The sequence below is a fragment of the Gouania willdenowi genome, chromosome 9 (genome assembly GCF_900634775.1).
Source record: "Gouania willdenowi chromosome 9, fGouWil2.1, whole genome shotgun sequence".
NCBI lineage: Eukaryota > Metazoa > Chordata > Actinopteri > Blenniiformes > Gobiesocidae > Gouania > Gouania willdenowi.
Genome location: NC_041052.1, coordinates 18,856,008 through 18,871,529, shown reverse-complemented (window position 1 = coordinate 18,871,529; position 15,522 = coordinate 18,856,008). Strand labels below are relative to the sequence as shown.

General features: G+C 39.0%; 1 protein-coding gene across 13 annotated transcripts in view; it reads left to right on the top strand.

Moving 5' to 3' along the window:
• Nucleotides 1–15,522, top strand: part of mef2cb (myocyte enhancer factor 2cb) — a 75,516-nt gene that overhangs the window by 4,624 nt on the left and 55,370 nt on the right. For 11 of the 13 annotated variants that reach the window (XM_028458234.1, XM_028458232.1, XM_028458230.1 and 8 more), the window contains exon 2: nt 1,947–2,071. The gene's annotated coding sequence lies outside the window, so the exon portion shown is untranslated. Of the gene's footprint in view, nt 1–1,946; nt 2,072–9,901; nt 10,262–14,335; nt 14,684–15,522 lie in introns of those variants that run through there. The other 2 variants (XM_028458224.1, XM_028458223.1) reach the window with 2 other exon arrangements.

The window sequence follows — 15,522 nt, the reverse complement described above, 5'->3', positions numbered from 1 at the left end:
CATTTTTTTCCATTATTCTTCTAATCTGAAGACATTTGATGATAAAATCGATTTTCTCACCTTTGCTCTCCTAATTAGATAATTCAGTGCAATTCCACATACTATTATTACTGCGTACTACAACCTTTAAGTTGTTTCTTTTTTGTAGGTTACCAAATTGTGATTCATAGCTTTGAAAAATAAATGTGAAATGCAATATGTGATCAAATTTTTCAAATTTTAATCTCAATCATACAGCTTAGCATATATTAGCTTTTTGCCAATGTAAACAATCACCTGCACAAAATAACCGCCTGGATTGCATTTCTGCACTACATGCATCTATACCAGAACCTGAGTTACTATACCTGAGTATTGAGTAAAAAAAAAGAATTATTTACCAATAAATATTGTAGCCCAAAACCATATGGAATGTGTTTTTATAAACACTAAATCAGAAAAACACTGAAAGGCACACATGAAAACACTTCACAAAAAAGGAAACGTCCAGATTCCCAGCAGAGCCTGTGAGTAGAGTTAGCCTGAAGGTCTTTCTGTGAGCCCTGCACTTTTGTGAAAGCGTTGATTGACGCATTAGAGATAATCAATTAGTTTCTAAAGCACAAAAAATCCTTAAAACAGTAGAATTACAAAAAAAAAAAATACCAAAAGTACTGGAAGCATCCTCGGACACACCACCGTCATGTGTCTCACAGCACTCCTGCTATAGCTGGCTAATTCTCAGGAGCAGTGAGGCTGAGAGCTTGACAACATCATCGACAGTGACAGGCAGATTGTGTTTTCACATGAGCATGATCGACAACAGATTGCACCGAGCCGGGGCTGTTCCCATTTGCCCTGGGAATGTGCTTGTGTTTATCTTTTGCTTATAAGTGATATTTCTTTCCCTCTCCGTGCTTTACCAAAACACACACACACACACGCTCTACCTTTTGTGTGTGTGTGTGCGTGTGCGTATACACTTATGTGACACCTTGTGAAACGACTGCCAGGAGAGGCTTAAGAAATGATCCCGGCGAGATCAATATCAGAAAACCACACTTACTCTACGTGTTTGACTTCACATCCACTCGCTATTTTCCTTCATCTCTCTTCATGCACGGCTGATGCCAGACCTCACAAATGTCCACTTAGCCAAAAAATCCTCCAGTGTGTATGTGTGTGTGTGTGTGTGTGTTACATTCTTAAAATTACATAATAATTTGGGTACTCTGCTTAACAGATTTCTCTCTTAATGGGATTTGATGAGTTGGTAAACTCATACATATACACATTAAACAAAGGATGCTCCCACTAACACCGGTTTGTGATAAGATTTGAGGGAAGAATTCCAGGTACTTTCAGTGGTATTTAATTGAATATTTTTTCTTCATTACAACAATGAATTATTTGACATTCAGTGATTTAATTGCATCAACCTGCCTTATTTCGCCTAAATTACAGCTTTGTTTACACAGGGTTACCATTTCCTGTATACATCAAATCAATAGTATTTAAAATAGAATGGTGTGGCACACCTTGAACTTTGCCATGCAACATATTATTACTGTAGCTATTGCGCTTTGAGCGATTTCTCCAATATTTAGTTGCTGCAATCTCACCACCCCCAATCCCCACCCACCGAGTAGTCTCAGGAGCAAAATATACACTTGGTCTTTCCTACTTTGCATTAAATGTATGAGCCCTGATTGGAGCTGTTATATACCTCCACCATACGTTTATCCCTGTAGACGATTCAGACATTCGTTTATGAATATTCATCAGCCTGTGTTTTCCTCATTTAATGATTTTTCTTCATTCAAATGTATTCAACTAACTTTTTTCTCATTTATTTCCCATAATTTCCCCATGTATGTATATGTATATGTAGATGATAACATTGATCATGTGCACTTTGTCCTGCGTATTTACACCCTCACCCCTTTCTGTTTTATTCCTCCGCTCAGGTGCCAACCATAAGCAACCTCAAGAATTGTAAAGAAGTAAATCAACCTTTCGAAGGGATTCGCTGAAAGAAAGTAACAAGTGTGAGGGGCACGGAAGAGAAGGAAGCAGAGAAACACTGAAGGTGGTGCGTATACGCCTCATGTTACCACGTTAACATCTGTATCTAAGTGACAGATTTAATGTAGCGGTTGGCTTACACTTGAAAAGGTCTGACAAAAGGTCAGTCGAGGGTGTGAAATCTGTGCACTCCATCTTTCATATATACGCTGCTACGTCTTTCTATTAAAACACGTCCTGTTGGTTTATTAACCCACTGTGTCTAACAAACTACCACTTATTGTTTTTCATGGAGGTCTGGAGACCAGAGGAAATGCTATTAAAAATTAAAAGGTCAGGTGATGTGAAGGTGGTAGAGACATCAGACACCAGCAGTGTCAGTTACAGGCTGCACTGTCCGCCCGTCAAGGAGATTAGCCCGCTTGATTTATTTATCAACTGATGTCCCATCATTTCCTACCTTGACTGACTGACAAACTGATTGAGTGGATGACTGCACACAGAGCTTATAGCTTCCTCTGTGAACTGCAAGAGAAAAGAAAGACTGGAAGGCGTCCTCTTACACTACTTTGTTTGTAATTCCATTAGGGGTGGGAACCTCTGGGTACCTCACGATACGATACAATACGCGATACAAAGCAACCGATTATCTCACGATATGGCGATACTGCGATTATCGATATATTGGTCAGAAATCAATCTACGATAATCTATGACATAACAATTTTAAATCTCTGAAAGACAATAAATTGAAAAAGTGTCCTATGAACAGTGACACTCTTTTAGCGCAACATTTCTGTAAATAAGTGTCAACATACCAATATAAATGAATAAGTATCTCCAATAGTGCTTTCTGTAAACAACAAATAGGGTCTTTCTTACCAGTGACACCATTATAGTGCAATATTCCAGTAAACAATATATTGGTTCCTTCAACAAACAGCGACAAAAGTTCTGTGAAGACCTACCTGCACATTTGAGTGAAAAAGCAGAAAAGGTTTTGGAAAAAAAAATAGATACTTAGAGGGAGCATATCGATAATCGATCGTGCGGAAAAATATTGTGATATATTGCGTATTGAGATATCGTCACACTCCTAAATTCCATATTAGTAGTTCAAATCCAAGCTCATGGAGATGGGCTGTCATCTGTTTTAACCCCTGAAGATAGACACATTTAAATGAGTGAGTATTTTATCCAGTAACGTTTTTTTTTATTTCCGTAAAAACCCAGTTGTGTATTCCATGTATTGTCAAACTTTAAGATTACTTTCTTCGATGTAAATTGGCTCAAACTCCGGGGTGGAGCAAGAGGGATGGGAATGGTATTGCTGACCACCTCTGGAACCAGATTGGACACCTCTGGTTTCCAGGTGATTGATAGAATGTAGCGTACATTGTTAAATTATGTGATGATCATTGGGGAATAAAGAGCACACATTGGTTAAAGCTGCAGTTTGTAGAATTGTGAGATACTCTAGACTCCCCCCTCCCCTCCTGAATGACGCTTACCGGTCTTCTTGTGAATGCTTGCGCGAACGCACACACTGTGGAACTCTTTGAACTGTTTTCTTAATAGAGACTAGTAACAAATGTAGGGACTTTGTCTTGTGTTATTAGAGAGCATTCTGATGTTTTAGAGACATGAAAGCACGTATCACTCGCTGCTGTGATGACAGTGATGGTGCATCCACACCAAACGCGTTTTCTGCGGTACCGTTCGTGTCTGCCGCGTGAAATTTTCCGCAGGATTCGCAGGATTAAAAAAATGTTTCCCTATTTGCTTCATATTCGCGCCTGAAGCGAAGCTCCGCCCACTAGACTCCCAAAAAGCCACAACCAGGCTCTGTTTGTTTCCACCATCAACTATGGAGGACCCCCCTCAATTCGCTGCTCCTTACCCTCGGAAGGGGAAGAAACGTCGGTGTTCCTGGCTTCACCAGGTTAACCAGTGACACATCCAACTCGGTGAGCTTCACTGCCTGCTTCAGGAGCTGCGCCTGGATGATGACGGTTTCCATCGGTACCTGTGGATGACCAGCCCCCGATTCGATGACCTGCTGGGTCGGATTGGCCCACGGATATCCCGGCAGGACACCAACAACCGGAGCTCCATCTCTGCAGCCAAACGACTGTCTGTCTGTCTCCGGTAAGTTTCATAAGCAACCGAAGATGCCATAATTCATCAGACACATCTCTCAAATACACAATAAAGATAGATAGATACTTTATTAATCCCAAGGGAATTAAAAGCAGAATTATTAAAATTATTGTTTTCTGGAGATGCCTATTCTGGGAGATAAGGCCTGCTTTATTATTGTCTTTTTCATAAATATATTACAATTAAAATAAAAGTTAATCATTATAATAGATTATTTATTTACTATTGTTATGTTTTGTCCTCTGGAGACTTATTCTGGAAGATAAGGCTTGTTTCATAAATAATATTTATTGTTTTTAACTCATTAATAATTCATAAATCATTAGTTATTTACTACTGTTAATTATTGTCATCTGGCAACACATTCTAGGAGATAAGGCCTGTTCTCTCTCTAATCTCTCCCCCTTTTATGCACACTTACACACACCCACATTATATATATATGATTATCAATGATCTGAGCTTTTCTATGTTGTTCACTGTGCAGGTATCTGGCCACAGGTGACTCCTTCAGGACCACAGCTAACAGCTATGGATGAGAGGTCTTCACACCGTACTTCTCTGCAGGAGCTGTTCTCTTGCTAGACATATTGCACCAGTGCCAACCACATACTTCTATAGAGCAAACTTCCTACTGTATTAACATGTGTATAATAAATATGGAAGAATGGGGAGAGAAACGTCTGTCAGCTTCATTTTTAACCAGAAAGAAATAATCCAAGAAACCTCACCTCTGAAATTACATCCTTGATGTGGTGTACACATAGCTGTTAAGATGCATTGATAGAAATGAAAAAGAAAGCAAAAGTACACTTCAAAATGTGTTTTTAATCAACAATTCTGAAAGAACATCATTTACATTAACATTATAATACCTCAATTTTAAACAAACTATTTACTTCAATATTATAATACTTACGTAATAAACAAACTAGTATAAACAACTATTCACAATGTGGTTCCTGAAATGCAAAGAGTGCCCCCCACCCCAGCCCATCCAGCCCAATCAAAAACCTAATTAAAATTTTCCAAATTTAGTGTTACCGGATGATAATCAAGAAGTTTATGACTTTGAAATTTAACGTTCCATAAATTCTGGTGGCACTTTTTGCAGGGTAGGAAGCAGGCCTCTCAAAAACATCTCATATATATATATATACTGTATATATTAATAGCTTATCAAGTCACTGTTACTTAAATAAGATCATAGATATATTTGAATTTAACATTAAATGAGGTAATGATCAACATTTTCATCACTGATATACTAAGCATTTATAGATACATTTTATTTACAACAGAGTGTAAAACAACTTCTGTCATGTTCATATCAGATGGTTTGGCTGCACTTGTTTCTGCAGGAGATGCTGCTGCAGCACCATCATCACCATCTCCAGCTCCCTGAGCACTATCTGTTCCCCCTCCCTGTCCTTCTCCATCACTCATTTGATTGTTTACCTCTGAGTGACAGCAAACACAATATATGAAACACATTACTATACATTTTAAATCATTAAACTAGATTTAGATCCCCCCAGTAGAAGAAGCCCTGTGATGCATAAAGGCCTGAATATTAACCTGGTATATATTTCTACATGTCTGCACTGATAAACAAACCTCCAGTCTCTGATGGTTGACCATACTCTGCGGTCCTGTCTTCCTCAACCCCCTCCCCATGTTGCTGCTTGTCTCTCGTGGTGAAACAAAGGGGTCGACGAAGGACATGACCACAGGGTGTTTCCACCGTTTGGATGTTCCTGCAGCTGACCCGCTACGCTTCTCCTGACTTTTTTTCTTCTCATAAGCCATCAGTGAAAAAAGCTGGTGTTAGCGGCTAATGCTATCATTAGCTAATGCTATCCTCGATCACTGCCGACTTTCAAAGATGAAAACTACAGAGAGAACATTTACCTGCTGCTCCCACCTCCTCGCTGATTCTCCTCCACGCCAAATCCTTCCTGGTCCTGGTCCCGGTTAAAATAACAGGCTGTGTCATACAGCTCCCAGTGGTCACACACCGCTACGATAAGCTTCTCTTCAATGGTTGAACGGGTGAAAATACTGGTTTCCTTGTTGCCTGCCTGACGTCATTGCCAACAAGGACTCTGATTGGCTTTCGCGCCTGCGCGTCACGCGAAACACATGCTGGAGTTCAATATTTTCAACTCAAACGAACGGCGAATATCACGAAAATCGGGAGCGCGCTTGCGCTCTCCACGCGCGAATCAGGTCGCGCCGCCCCACCGAAGAATAATTGGCCTCCCAGCGCATCTAAACCATTGACTTTGCATGTAATCTGTTTGTGTGTGCCGCAGAAAACGCGTTTGGTGTGGATGCACCATAAGAGGCTCACAGTCGCTCCTCACACACAAGCAGCCGAGCCCAGCTGATCAGAGCAGAGCAGACACTCCACATCCACACTACAAATGAATTGTTTGTTCTCTTCACCTTAGATAATGTTTCTCTTAGATTTACAAACTATTTATTCTATCTGTTTTGACTCTCTCTCTCTGACTCCCTATGTGGGGCAGACTGTGCACGTACTGAAAGCGGATCGTGCGCAGTTCGCTGCACGTACAGAGAGAGAGACCTTCGTGGAGTCTGTTCCTCCCGAACACGTTTGTGCCTTTATTCTGTTGCTCCTCCACCTCGGTCTTCCATTTTCCTCTTGCTTTACCGTTTAACTGATAGCTCAAAAATGATTATGGATTTTTGACCAAATGGCACCAAAAAAACTTACATTCTGCAGCTTTAAGTCCCTGTTGTGGACAAACAGAACTTACTTAAATATGTCTTTCTTATGTGAAAGGTTATGCCATGATGTGTTATCTTTTTCAGGGTTTCTCAACTATTTTGGATCCAGAGAACACTTGGGCTCCCTCATAATCCTCATGTCAATTAAAGTCAATTTACTGCCATTTGTAGCCCCAAATGCTATAGAAATCATCTATTATTTTAACATTTCAACTCAAATATTTCTATTATTTGTAGGAGAAATGAACAAAAAGAGTACCTGCAGTAGTCATGCATATGAAAGAAGATGTGTTTATGTATATTACCAAGAAACAAAATATGTGCATATTTATTTGAAAAAAAAAACTGGATGTAATATTTGAAAGGACTTGACATCGAATATTCATATACTGTACATGTAAAGTGTATTTGTTTGATTGGTGCACTGGTACCTATATGTAGTTACAAACTTTTGTGATGATACAACACAAATAATAATATTTTTTTTTTTATTATTATTACTTCCCGGACCCACAAGCTACGGCTCATGGAACCCTGAGGGTCCCAGGACCCCAGTTTGAGAACCCCTCCTTTATTTCATCAGACAAGCTGTTAGCCTCATGTATATAAATAGCACTAAATCAATACCAATTGTGTTTTTGTGTTCAAAACAATGTCAACAAGACAACATATTCTCTGTGTAACTGGTAAGACAAACAGAATATTCACATTTGTGTCTCTATTTTAGCAGAGTATGAATAAACTCCTTTTCTGTTGTCTGGCCATACAATGTTAATAAATCTGCCACTGGTGCACCCCATAATTTTAGATTCAGGGAGCAAGTAGACCATCAATGGCAATCTGTTTAAAATATAAGCACACACAAATGATATGTGATGGGTGCTAAAATATATATATATAGTTTTAAGGGAAGTTAATCATATGTGTAAGATATTGTATTATACTTCGCCATGCTTGAATCGGGACAGCCATTGAAAAACTTGAATTGACACCCATTTAACATGAGAATTAAAGAACAATGGTATTACAATGCCTATCTGAGATACATCTCTGCTCAGAAAGCCAGTGCACTGCCTGTCTGCTTCTTATCTGAAGTAGCAAACTTGCTGTTCTAATTGTTATCTTCACACTAATAGAGTGGGTGTTTTGAAATCATTTGGTTGGATGGATAAAGGCTTGGTAATTCCACCATGCTTACTGTCTATGTCAGGCTTATCTGGAGGAGATAGCTGGGTTCTGGAGAATGATTGGCAGCCCACAGGAGGTGGAACATGTAGGAAGTGTCTGAGAAAGAAGGCAGCGTTTACAGACATCCCAGGAATTGTTGAGAATAGAAAAAGATTTGGGAGTTACAGGGGTGGGCTGCACGAGAGGGCTGCAGAGGGTAACAACACTGCCAATGAGATAAATACGGGAAATCATTCCATACGAGTCTTTCTGAGCGGAGATTACATGTTTTTAAATTGTTTCCACCTACATTGACTGTTGCCAGGTTCAGCAATCCTTCTTATCTTTGTTTTTTAAACTCTGCAAGTTAAACAAAAAAAGGTATCAAAAAGGAAATACAACTGTTATATTTAATTGTCACAATCATATCAGGGCAGGGGTGGACTGTACAAAAGTTCAGCCCTGGTGTATTCTGTCCAGACCAGCCCTTTACATTATCACTATATTATCAGTGGACACCATGTAGAAGCCGTTATTAAGTCATTGATTCTCAACTTGTGGCTCTTTATGTCTTAATTTGAATTATTATTCCCCCTTTTTTCACTCTTTTTTTTTTATACCTTTCACCAATAAATTTCCCTTTTTTTCCTTTTTTTTTTGGTCCATTTTTTAAAGCTTTTTTTTACACTTTCATCCAATTTGATCCGTTCTTTAATTGTTTTGGCTACTTTTTATCCATAAAAGCTCATTTTTGCCCAATAAATACCACTTGTTTCCTTTTCCCCCTACACCTAGCCTCTTTGTGTTCCACATTTTTTCCCTTTTTCACTATTGTTTGCCACATTTTGCCCATTAAAGCTACCCTTTGTCATTACATACCACCTGGTTCCTCTTTCTTTCCTCATTTTTTTGGCCACTCTTGACTGCTTTTGGCCAATTTTAGTCACTTTTCACTCTTTTCTTGCCACATTTTTGGCCATCTGTTACTATATCTACCTCCACTCACTAGTCGAAAAAACCCGAAACGTAGTGGACCGGACCGACCCACTTCGGGTCGACGGTACAGATGGCCAATCCACCTCTGTATTGGGATAAGTTGGGAAATTCAGCATTTTTGTGCATTTTTTGAGGGACAGGAAAAAAATAATCAGAATCTGGCAACAATGCCATGATTGACGTGTGGGATTGCCTTGTGATTTTGGATGGATGGATGGATGGATGGATGGATGGATGAATGGAATAATCTTAATCGGAAATCATGAAAAAGTAACCTAACTGTGGAAATGACTTTTTTTTTTTTTTTTTTATCAATGTTGCCCGTTCGTGCGATAAATACGTATATCAAGTGAAGTTCGTTTTCAATATTAACAAGCGCAAAAACAGAGCAGAAAATCCATCAAACTAACTCTGCCTCATAAAACCACAAACTTCTGCCTGTTTAAAACGCACCATGTCGCTCCCATGTCTCCCATTTATCTCCACCTTTGTGCTGTGGTGGTTCTCTCTGAGCCTGTTCATTGTTGTCCACTCGATCGGCGCTGACGCGATAATAAGGCATTAAGGTCTCGTTCATTCAAGTGGAGAGTTGGGGAAATGTGAGCCCGCCCCCTTTTTTTTTTTTTTTTTTTTTTTTTTTTTTTTTTTAAACAGGAGAGAACAACATCGATTATATTTCATCTCATCTGTGGGAGAGAGAGAGTATGAAGAGGTGATCAGGGGGAGAAAGAGTTTCTCAACAAAACAAAAAAAAACATTATATTTATCTATATATGAGCGCGCGCGTCCTGAGCAGCAGGAGGAGGAGGAACTGTCCTGAGCACTGATCAGAGAGAGAGAGAGAGAGAGAGAGAGAGAGAGAGGTGGGGAAGCCAGAGAACGACACAGAGGTAGACAGAGTACTTTACTCTGACATTATACACACTCCCATCACGCACTGTAAACGCTACTTTTTCCCCCTCCCGGCGCCGTCTTCTGCTAAATTGCGCTCCTGGATTTTAAGTGCGTCTCGGTGGGTGAACTGAACTCCTCCTGACCGTCAACCATCGGCTCCGATCTTCCTGTCAAACAGCCTGGACCGAAGCACCGGCGGACCGCTTCTTCTTCTTCTCCTCCTCCTCCTTCTTCTTCTTCTTCTTCATCCTCTTCTTCTCCTGGTCCCGATTTCACGCCTAATAAAGTAAGTACAGCACTGACATCACATGTAACCAAACCATCCATCCACCCTGATGCGCTTTATCTGTTATCCATCTTTTTAAAAAGAAAGAGAAACTTATTTGAGCGTATATACTTTATGATGCGCGCTGACCAACAGAGTGCACTAAACTCATTGAGAAGTGACCCAAGACCTGACAACTTTATATCCAAAGCTTCTAAAACTTGAAATGCGTGACTAATTTAAAAGTAAAGTCATACAACTTGTGTCGATTTTTCATGTTCATCATAAATATATGCAGCACACTGCCCCTTTAAACCCAAACACATCATATTCTCTCATTATGTACTTAATATAACATTATTATCATATTAGCACTCCTACATATTAGTATAGTTGATCATTCTGACTGTAATCTAATTTGCTTCTTTATTCTAAAAAAAAAAAACAATTCCAAATAAATTCAAAGAATAAAATATGTATACAAAAGTTAATAAATTCCAATATACCATTCATTATACAATCACAGTTTTTGTCCATTTCTCCACATAGATGTAAACTTTTAATGCATGCAGAAGCGACAATAATAATAATAACTCAGGATTTGTTTCATAAATATGTGTAAAAGCATCTTTAATAGACACTTCATAAAGTATCATTCATGTATGAATTTGCTCTTTATAAACATTATTTTACAGTCAAATAGATATTGTGAAGAGAAAAGGAAGATTAAAAAGGATTGCTGCAAAATCTGAGATAAATAAGAAGTTAGGCAGCTTCAATTTCAACTAAACTACACGTATTCTTCCATAAAAACAAAACAAAACAAAAAAAAAATAAGCATCTTTATTTATCATTATTATTGTAGTACGGCGTCCAAAGGTGATTATCTGCTAAGTGTTGCTCACATGAAGCTGTTGCAATAAAAGTGTTATTAATGACACCCTAATTAACTTGAGGCGCCTTTCACAGGTTGTAGCCCTTGAAGAAGATTATTTGCTTTGTGCTTAAAACCCTCAAACACAAAACCCTCTCACATAATGTGCAGAAAAACCAGCAATAGTTGTTTCAATGACCATAGCAGTTGCACTATACACTTTATTATAATGGGAGCCGTGTATGGCTTATTTTGTGGTTGACATGATGTTTACGCTCAAAGAACATTAACTAATGTCACACTAAGAAAATATAAATGCAGTGTGTTCCTATTGTGTTGGATATTTCACATTTTTTTTGTAAATAATTTTAAAATTTACCATTTTAGTGATAATGTAGGATTATTTAATAAATAGAAAAAAAGACAAACATTTTGATTTCGACAAAGATGATACGTTTGAAATGTTCACATTGGAATTTAATTTTGGATACTATTTAAAGTTGTGACATGAAATAGTTTATTGATGCTGATTGAATCTGTGCAACACGTAGGCCTACAGGAATTCACTGTTTGACAAACCTTTTATAGTTTAATTTGAAATTAAAGATGCCTAGATCATACTATTTCATATTTTAAATGTTTGTTTTTAACACTTGGCTTGGATGAAAATATCTATACCCAGGTTATTTTATTTTATAATTTCTTTTAATACCTGTTAAATAGTGAACTATTGAGCTGAAAAATACATGTTAAATATAGTAATTGTAATAAGGCATACTGATGGCCTTTCCTTGTCTGACCATTGTCAATGAAGCTGTTCTGTGTGGCCTGTCTGGCCTGTTGCTCTCTTGGGATTAAACGATAGGTTAATCCGCTCAGAGAAAGGTGAGCACTCTCATGTGGACCGATTACACACGGAGGACTCTGTCAGCCAAACTCTGTAATCTCAGACACACACACACACACACATCTGAGACAAAAGCATGCTCAGTCTCTTTTCTCTTTCTTCTCCACACACACTTTTATGCACACGTGTGCACCGACACCCACACCCCTCTCTCGTGCACTGCTTTTGTTTCCTCTATTCCCCTAAGACCTCTTGGTCTTGACAAATCATTTGGGATTTTGGGGCACTGATTCACAAAACCAACAGTGACGACACACTCTTACCCTTCTCGCTGGTGGGGATTAGAAGGTCACGTGTTCCCTGTGATTGGCCTGGGCAGTGAGCCGATTGTCAGGGCACTTTGCAGCACACCAAAGGCTCTGTGAGGCTTTACTTAAGTGAAGGGGCACACGCAGTTTCTAGCTCAGAGACCGTATTTAAGTTATTGACTTTTAAATGCGCAATGTAGTAATTGCAGACAGGCCTCACAATGTGTGTAAATACGCTTTACTATATATAAGCATTAAATTACGCCCAAAAACACATGAAATTGAAGAAAAGGTTATTCCCAATACAAGCATTTATTGTACATGGCATTCGTGAGCCCAGTTTGCTCCCGTTTAAAGTTTATTTCGACTGCGAACACATTAAATGTTTTGGAAATCGTATGAGGAGTTTGTACAATTACAAATCAGCAAAACATTGAATTGCAGGTTACAACTTGGTAATGTACTTGTGGTAGGTATTGAAGAGCTGTAATTAGACTGTGTGCCCTATGGCTCAAGCAGTCAGTTGCAGGCATTTACATCTGTGTAGTGTACATCTCGCTCGCTATACCAGAACAATGCGTTCTTTAACTGATGAGATACTTTTACATATTTATTTAACTTTATGCTTCAAAGTTAGTGGCGTTTAAAAAACAATAATAACAATTCTGTTTTTATTTTTGCCAAGTTATCGGCTTACAATGCTCGTAGTTACTGCACCAAGCAGGTGCCCTATTTATGCTGCATCAGAGAAATATTTCTAGTTTATTGTTGTAATGTGTGTTATGATATTAAGTGTGCGGCTCAACCTCACCATGTGTTTTTTTTTTTTTTACTTGTTTCGAGCAGACCTTTATGCAGTCTAAATCGTGGGCATGTTAGAAAACATTTATCAAAGTGTGTGTTTGTGTTTTCAGCACAGTCTGTGTACCTTTAAAAGAACTGCAATTACTCGTAAAAAAAAAACGAAGTACACAAGTGAGTTATTGAATGGTTGATGGGGGGGATGAATGCATATATTTGAATGTGTCCTGGTTTTTGCATAATGATGCAAAGTATTCTTCTGTCTCTATCTAGTAATTAGCGGTGACGTTCAGCAACTTTCTGTGTGCAGCGTAAGTGGAAGGGGGTGTATGGGGTTTGTTCACTGGGGTGTTAAAGATCACAGAGGAATATATCAGCCTTTGATGTTTAATTGTATTGTAAAACACACTTTAGAATATTTCTGCATAAAGTAGACTTCTGGCTGCGCTGTGCTTTGTGTTTTGCTGTTTCTTTGTGTGTTTGTCTGTCAGTGTGAGCTGTGTGTCTGGGTGGTTTGTGTGCATGCGCGTGTGCGTCTCGTCTCAGCGTTTGTGCATTGAAATGTTTGTGTTTCTGTGTTGATTTTTTATTTTTATTTTTTTTTGCCTGAGTTTTGTGAGGTTGTTGTTGGTGTATATTCAGATGAAAATGCGTGTTTTTTTTTTTTTTGTTTTTTTTGTTTTATTCTCGCAGTGAAGAGGGTCGGATTTGATGTCTGGGATGATGGAGCAGTCTGGAAAACAGTGTCAGTGTGAGGGCTGAAAAGGCAAACTGAGAAGACAGACGCACGTGAAAACAGAGAAAGGAGCACAACAGAGAGAAGGCAGATATACGTATCTACACTGAGATCAGTTAGAAGAAACGCGACGACAAAATCTTGACCCACCATCGGTTATGATTTATGAAAAAGTATCGCCTTTGTGATGTCACGCTTAACAAACTGATCTAGATGAACAGGATGTCCTGCCTTCTTCATCCTGTTTCCTGTTTCCTGCCTGGTCGGTTGGTCATTATTCCAACAAGCGCCCGCTGGGTGGTCCGTCCTCAGCGGTGCTGACCACACAATCCTATCGTCAGCTGCAGCCCACCTATAGAGACACCCAAAGCACCTCACCATACTTGAGGCCTGCACTCTGAAATATTTGGACAAGGAGACGATCTTTGGGAGGCCAGAAGTCTAGAGGAGTGCAAGGAATGGAAAACTTTAAAAGATAAGACAAAGAGAAACATTTAGATTAGAACAAAAGTTTAGTCTTTTTGTTTAAATATTGAAAGGCTCAGATACTAGAATGTAAGATAATTGTATTTAGTTTGTTTTATAGAAGAGAATCACTTTTAAACAGTTTGAGTTTGTACATTTTTTGAGGATATTATATCATGAGGTAATTTCAGGTATGTTATAGAAAAGCTGAATTCTGAAATATCAAAACATGGGGTGCCGTCGATGTTTCATCACTGTGCGTAACCTGTAAATGTTAAAAGCTACTTCTCACACTTATTCAGAGAGAGATACAATCATTCTCCACCCCCTTGCGCTGTCATGCTACGATGTGAGCCTCAGTTGGAGTACCCCCGGTGCCAATGAAAATGGAAAAAAAAAGAAAAAAAAAAAGGTATGGAAAAGAGGAGAAAGTGTGGGGGAAAAAAATGGAGAAATGTTTTCCACCGGCTGTAATTTATCTTTGTCACAAGAGCAACATAGCCAAGTCATTTTGCAACCGATTCCGGTGAGACGCACAGAGGTAGCTCTGTGCCTTGGCTTCACACAAGCTCACATCCATCTGAAACTCCTGATTTTTCTAGTTGCCACAATATGCGCTGCCGCCGCCGCCACCGCCACCACCGCCACTGCTCTGCGTCCTCGCTGCTTCTGATATTCACATAGCTAATGGGTATTTTTAGCCCAATCTTGTGTTCACAGTGAATTCTGAGGAATGGGAAGTTCTGTTTTTCTCTGTCAATCTTTTGTGGGATGTTGTTTTTTTTTTTTTTTTTTTTTTAAAAAAAAAAAAAAAAAAAACACTCATGCTTAATTTTTTTTAATCCATAAAGATCAGCTATCCCCACAACTAAGCAAGGGACATACAGTTCACCTCTGATAGGACCTTTGAAAATAAAGTTGAGAAAAACTCCACTTGAATCCCAAACACAGCTTTTGCTGCTTTGCAGTGCAAAGAGCATAACCCCTTTGCCAAAGTCCACAAAACTCTTCCTTTCCAATGTCATCTGTGCTGTTCCCACACCAAAGGCCACATTGCACAGGACTGCTTTGAGCACTCCCATTACTTTGCTGACCAAAAGAGGGAGTGAAACAAAAGAGAGAGAGGAAAAGTGAGTGACTGCCAGGATATTTGGAAAATTTCATGTATTATAATATTCAATCCTAAACCACACAACGTGCAGGACAAAGAGCAAAGCCTCCCAGATACGTTCTCGTTCTCTTTTTTCCGTT